Source organism: Arachis duranensis, chromosome 4 (assembly GCF_000817695.3).
Source record: "Arachis duranensis cultivar V14167 chromosome 4, aradu.V14167.gnm2.J7QH, whole genome shotgun sequence".
NCBI classification, from domain to species: domain Eukaryota; kingdom Viridiplantae; phylum Streptophyta; class Magnoliopsida; order Fabales; family Fabaceae; genus Arachis; species Arachis duranensis.
Genome location: NC_029775.3, coordinates 31,469,407 through 31,476,503, shown reverse-complemented (window position 1 = coordinate 31,476,503; position 7,097 = coordinate 31,469,407). Strand labels below are relative to the sequence as shown.

At 35.8% G+C, this 7,097-nt stretch overlaps 1 non-coding gene across 1 annotated transcript; it reads left to right on the top strand.

Moving 5' to 3' along the window:
* Positions 1 to 723: 723 nt before the first annotated feature.
* On the top strand, positions 724 to 831 carry LOC127747300 (small nucleolar RNA R71). Its single transcript, XR_008009100.1, has one exon. It is a non-coding gene; the product is annotated as a small nucleolar RNA R71 (small nucleolar RNA).
* The last annotated feature ends 6,266 nt before the right edge of the window (positions 832 to 7,097 follow it).

The window sequence follows — 7,097 nt, the reverse complement described above, 5'->3', positions numbered from 1 at the left end:
TCTCTTCTATATTGCTTGGGAGAGTGCTAGGAGAAGTTTTAGTAACCGTTTTACTCAGCTGGCCCACTTGTGCCTCCAAGTTTCTAATGGAGGATATTGTTTCAGTCATGAAACTAAGAGTGGCCTTAAATAGATCAGAGACTATGTTTGCTAAGCTAGGAAGATTCTGCTTAGAATGCTCTGTCTGTTGCTGAGATGATGATGGGAAAGGTTTGCTATTGCTAAACCTTCTCTTCCACCATTGTTATTATTGAAGCCTTGATTCTATTGATCCTTCCATGAAAAATTTGGATGATTTCTCCATGAAGGATTATAGGTGTTGCCAAAGGCTTCACCCATGTAATTCACCTCTGCCATTGCAGGGTTCTCAGGATCATAGACTTCTTCTTCAGAAGATGCTTCTTTAGTACTGTTGGATGCATTTTGCAATCCATTCAAACTCTGAGAGATTATATTGACTTGTTGGGTCAATATTTTGTTCTGAGCCAGTATGGCATTCAGAGCATCAATTTCAATAACTCCTCTCTTCTGGGGCGTCCCATTACTTATAGGATTCCTCTCAGAGGTATACATGAACTGGTTATTTGCAACCATTTCAATAAGTTCCTGAGCTTCTGCAGGCATTTTCTTTAGGTGAATGGATCTACCTGCAGAGTGGTCCAGTGACATCTTGGAAAATTCAGACAGACCATCATAGAATATATCCAATGTGGTCCATTCCGAAAGCATGTCAGAAGGACACTTTTTTGTCAGCTGCTTGTATCTTTCCCAAGCTTCATAGAGGGATTCACCTTCTTTCTGTCTGAAAGTCTGAACATCCACTCTAAGCTTGCTCAGCTTTTGAGGAGAAAAGAACTTGTCTAAGAAAGTCGTGACCAGCTTATCCCAAGAGTCCAGTCTATCTCTAGGTTGTAAGTCTAATCATGTTCTAGCTCTATCTCTTACAGCAAAAGGGAAAAGCATACGCTTGTAGACTTCATGATCAACTCCATTGGTCTTAACAGTATCACAGATTTGCAAGAACTCAGTTAAGCACTGATAGGGATCTTCTGATGGAAGTCCATGAAGCTTGCAATTCTGTTGTAGTGGAAAAACTAATTGTGGCTTTAGCTCAAAATTATTTGCTCCTATGGCAGGGATTGAGATGCTTCTTCCATAGAAGTTGGAAGTTGGTGTAGTAAAATCACCAAGAATCTTCCTTGCATTGTTGTTTGGTTCGGCCATAATTGTTTCTGTTGTTGCCACCTTTTCAAAAATTTCAGTGAGGTCCTCTTCAGAGTTTTGTGCTTAAGCTGCTCTTAGCTTCCTCTTCAGAGTCCTTTCAGGTTCAGGATCAGCTTCAACAAGTATGCCTTTATCTTTGTTCCTGCTCATATGAAAGAAAAGAAAACAAAGAAAATATGGAATCCTCTATGTCACAGTATAGAGATTCATTGAGGTGTCAGAGGAAAATAAGAATAGAAGAAGGAGGTAAGGTAGAATTCAAACACACAAAGAAGGAGTGAGTCCGAATTGACAATGGAGGATGAATGTTAGTGTTCAAATAAGAAAATGAGAAAAAGGGAGGGAGATTTTCGAAAATAAAATTGAAAATTCAAAACAATTAGTTAATTGAAAAAGATTTGAAAATTAATTTTGAAAAGATAAGAAGTTAGAAAAGATTTTGAAATTGATTTTGAAAAAGATATGTTTGAAAAGATATGATTGAAATTTATTTTGAAAAAGATTTGAAAAGAAAATTAAAAAGAATTGATTTTTTTGAAAAAGATATGTTTGAAAAGATATGATTTTGAAAAAGATATGATTGAAAATATTTGATTTCAAAAAGATTTGATTTTGAAAAATTATGAAGATTTGAAAAAGATTTGATTTGAAAACAAAATTTCTCTCCTTGTGTCATCCTGGCGTTAAACACCCAGGAGCTGCATGTTTTGGGCATTTAACGCCCAATTGCTATATGGTTTGGGCGTTTAAATGCCCAGCCAGATACCCTGGCTGGCGTTTAAACGACAGTTTTCCTTCCTTACTGGGCGTTTAAACGCCTAGCTTTTCTCTGTAATTCCTCTACTTTATGTTCTTGGACCTTCATTTTGCTAAATCCTTTATTCAAGAAGATATATTTTCAATTTTGAAAAACAGCAAAATGAGTTAAAACATATAATTCTTAGATCAAAACACAAGATATATGCAAGAACATTATGAATGTCAAGATGAACATACACCAAGAACAATATCGAAGATCAAGATGAACATCAAGAACTTAGTTTTCCATAAAAGAAAACTTGCAAGACACCAAACTTAGAACTTTCCCATGTTTGGGCCATATGCTTTGCAAGAATGCACATGTAAAACATCATGTAGTGCAAAACAAGAAATCATGAAGATCAAACAAGGCAGTTCATCAAGAACAGCTTGAAGATCATCAAGAACATTGTGCATGTTTTTCGAAATTTGCAAGAAAATTACAATCATGCAATTGACACCAAACTTAAAGTTTGGCCCTAGATTCAACAAGAACCATGAAATATTTTTTAGTTTTTATGATTTTATGAATTTTTTTGGTTTTTTTCGAAAATTGATTTTGGAAAAACAAAAAAGAAGAAAAATTTTTTTTTTGAAAAATTTTTGAAAACAAAATAAAAGTTGAAATAAGAAGAAAATTACCTAATCTGAGCAACAAGATGAATCGGCAGTTGTCCAAACTCGAACAATCCCCGGCAACGGCGCCAAAAACTTGGTGCACGAAATTGTGATCATCAACAATGGCGCCAATAGACTTGGTGCTCTCAAACGTGAATCACACTTTGTCACAAATCCGCACAACTAACCAGCAAGTGCACTGGGTCATCCAAGTAATACCTTACGTGAGTAAGGGTCAATCCCACAGAGATTGTCGGCTTGAAGCAAGCTATGGTCACCTTGTAAATCTCAGTCAGACGGATTCAAATGGGTATGGAGTTTTAATAAGCAAAAAGATAAATAAAACATAAAGTAAAGATAGAGATACTTATGTAATTCATTGGTGAGAATTTCAGATAAGTGCATAGAGATGCTTTGTTCCTGTTGAATCTCTGCTTTCCTACTGACTTCATCCAATCCTTCATACTCCTTTTCATGGCAATATGTATGTTGGGTTTCACCGGCGTCAATGGCTACCTCCCGTCCTCAGTAAAAATGGTCCAAATGTGCTATCACCGCATGGCTAATCATCTGTCGGTTCTCGATCATGTTGGAATAGAATCCGGTGATTCTTTTGTGTCTGTCACTACACCCAACACTTGCGAGTTTGAAGCTCGTCACAGTCATCTCCTTTCAGATCCAACTCGGAATACCACAGACAAGATTTAGACTTTCCGGATCTCAGGAATGGCCGCCAATAATTCTAGCTTATACCATGAAGACTCCAATCTTTCGGAATGGAGGCTAAGAGATACACGCTCGTTCAAAGGTAGAACGGAAGTGGTTGTCAGTCACGCGTTCATAGGTGAGAATGATGATGAGTGTCACGGATCATCACATTCATCATGTTGAAGTGCAGCGAATATCTTAGAATAAGAATAAGCTAAATTGAATAGAAGAACAATAGTAATTGCATTAATACTCGAGGAACAGCAGAGCTCCATACCTTAATCTATGGTGTGTAGAAACTCCACCGTTGAAAATACATAAGAACAAGGTTCAGGCATGGCCGTGAGGCCAGCCTCCCCAAAATGTGATCAAGAGATCAAAAGATGATCAAAAGATGAAAATACAATAGTGAAAGGTCCAATTTATAATGAAATTAGCTACTAGGGTTTACAGAATTAGGTGAATGATGCAGAAATCCACTTCTGGGCCCACTTGGTGTGTGCTTGGGCTGAGCATTGAGCTTCACACGTGTAGAGGCTTCTCTTGGAGTTAAACACCAGCTTTGGTGCCAGTGTGGGCGTTTAACTCCAGCTTTTATGCCAGTTCTGGCGTTTTGACTTCAGAATAGGGTAGAGAAGGGGCGTTTGAACGCCAGTTTGCGTCATCAAAACTTGAGCAAAGTATGGACTATTATATATTGCTGGAAAGCTCTGGATGTCTACTTTCCAACGAATTTGAGAGCGAGCGGTTTGAAGTTCTATAGCTCCAGAAAATCCACTTCGAGTGCAGGGAGGTCAGAATCCAATAGCATCTGCAGTCCTTTGTTAGCCTCTGAATCAGATTTTTGCTCAGGTCCCTCAATTTCAGCCAGAAAATACCTGAAATCATAGAAAAACTCAAAAACTCATAGTAAATTCCAGAAATGTGAATTTTTCTTAAAAACTAATAAAAACATCCTAAAAAGTAGCTAGATCCTACTAAAAACTACCTAAAAATAATGCAAAAAAGTGTATAAATTATCCGCTCATCAGTGACCATTTTCAGACTCTTGTTTTATGAATAAATCACCATTTGTATCCATAAAAGATGAAAAGGCTGACATATATACCCACACTAAATCGAAACTAAACTTGTACCCATGTAAGATGTTCTCCGTGTGACAAAAGTACCCTGTCTTTGGAGGGTTAGAGTGCCACGTAGGGTACTTTTGTCACACGGAGGGCATCTTGCGTGGGTACAAGTTTAGTTTTGATTTAGTATGGCTACATATGTTTGTGTTTTCATCTTTTATGGGTACAAATGGTCATTTATTCCTTGTTTTATTTAGCTTTATTCTGTTTTATTTTTAGTATTTGCACATTTTATATTATTGCACTTTTTGGGATTATTGTATATATTAGCTATTTTGAATACTTTTGTTTTAGTTTATTGCATTTATATATATATATATAGTTAATTTAGCTCATTGCTTGAGATTGGAAAATGTGGATTATTGAGCTTAGTTTACCCTTTTTGCATATATGAATTTGGTTTGATGGAAAAAGGGAATTAAGCTAAAGGTTTTTTTTAACTTTCTCAATCACAACATTGCATCTAGGATACATATAATAAGCTTAGTCAAAACAATGAATTTTTCCAAGAATTTAATTATAGGGCACCACCCCAATTGAAAAAAAAATTTAGAACATTCTTGAATACATATATTATGGATCATGTTTTTGAGCTAAGAACACAAGCATGTGTGATTTGAGCCTAATTGTGTGGTTACATTACATAACCACTTACCTTCATTCTTGTGTGATTATTCTCTTTCTATGATTGTAATCTTGGATTTGCTTGATTCTATATGTCTATTATTTTGTGTATACATGCATTTATATGATTGAGGCCATTGTTTCATTAGCTCACTTGTCCCAAATAGCCTGTCTTTTATCTTCCACTTTTAGCCAATTTTGAGCCTATCCTTTACCCTAGTTCCATTACAGCCTTATGAAAAGACCTCATGATATTTGTATGCATGCATGAAATAATTGTTGATTGTTAGATGAAAAACAAATCTTGGAAAGCATGATTAGGGGATAATTGAGTGAATCAACCCTATACACTTGAGTGATTAGAGCAAATACACATCCCGAGAGGGTTCGATTGCTCAATTATATGTTTTCACCATGATCATCCCTTTTCTTGCAAGTTTGTAAATCTTCTTAATAATTCAATTCAATTGTGGGTTTGATTTGATTTCTATTACACTAGTCCCTATGCTTATATATATACATTTTCCTGGAAATCGATTTGTTCTGACCAAGTAATTGCATGAATTTAGGTAGTTGTATTTAGATAGAATATTTACATTGAATAAATGTTCATACCCCTTTTCCTGTCTTTCTTGATTTTAGCACGAGGACATGCTTGGTTTAAGTGTAGGGAGGTTTGATAAACCCCAATTTTTTTGTTTATCTTGTGCTTAATTTGGGATATTTTATCACCTTTTCCCACATTTATTCAATGACATAGCATGGTTTTGTAATTCTCCCTTATTTTTTGGGCTGAAGTGTAAAAATATGCTTTTTAGGCCTTTAATTTGGTAATTTTAATTCACCTTTGATTTCACTAGATGCCTTGATGTGTTTGTTAGTGAATTCAGGATTGAAAAGGGCTAAGAATGCATCAAAGGAGTGAAGAGAAAAGCATGTAAAGTGGAGAACTCATGGAAAATAAAAGATTTGGAGTGCATCCACCGACGCGCACGCATAACAGACGCATACGCGTGACATGACGCGTACACGTGGATGGTAAAATGTCAAGCGACGCGTACGCGTGACCCATGTGTACGCGTCGATGCTTGCCGTGACCTCATTAAAGTGAAAATGCTATGGGCGATTTTTGAGCTGCCCAGGCCCAAATCCAACTGATTCCAAGGACTATTTCATGCAGAATTGAAGATTGGACAGGGGGAGCACTTAGTGTAGCTTAGGTATCATGTAGTTTAGTTTCTAGAGAGAAAAGCTCCCTCTTCTCTCTAGAATTAGGGTTCTTAGGATTATTTTTATCTTAGATCTAAGCTCAATTTCTTGTTATCATCTTGTTTTCTCTACATTTTTCATGCTCTAGTAGTGTAATTCTCTTAGTTTCCTTGTTAATTTCCTTTGTGTGCCTCTTTTTAGTAGATGGATGCTTATGTTGGATTAGGTTTTCAATTAATGCAATTGATGTTTCTTTTATGTTCTTATGGTTAATTGCATTGTTTATTGTTGATCGCTTGCATTGGGTAGTTGTTAGATTTTATATTTCTTGTAATTTATTGTGCTTTCCTTTATTGTCTTCCAAGTATTCGACAAAATGCTTGGTTGGATGTTAGAGTAGCTTTTGAGCATTCTTAGCTTGGAAAGAGGAATTAGGCAATCTTGGGTCATTAATACCCAATTCAAATTGGTGATCTAGAGTTGTTAGTTAATATAATTTTCATTGACTATAATCTCTTGCTAATTCAATTAGTGAGTTGACTAGGACTTTTAGATTGAGATTAGCTAGTCTTATTTGACTTTCTCTTGTATGAAGATAACTTTGTACCTTCTTCCAATACTAGAGTTAACTAGATAAGATAAATTCTTGTTAATTATTGTTATTGGTGACTAGGATAGAAAGTCTATATTCTCAATCCCTGCCATGAATGTCTCTCTTTATTAATTACTTCCTTTAGTTACTTGATTTACCTTTTTTGTCACTTATTTTTCTTGTCCCTTTATAAA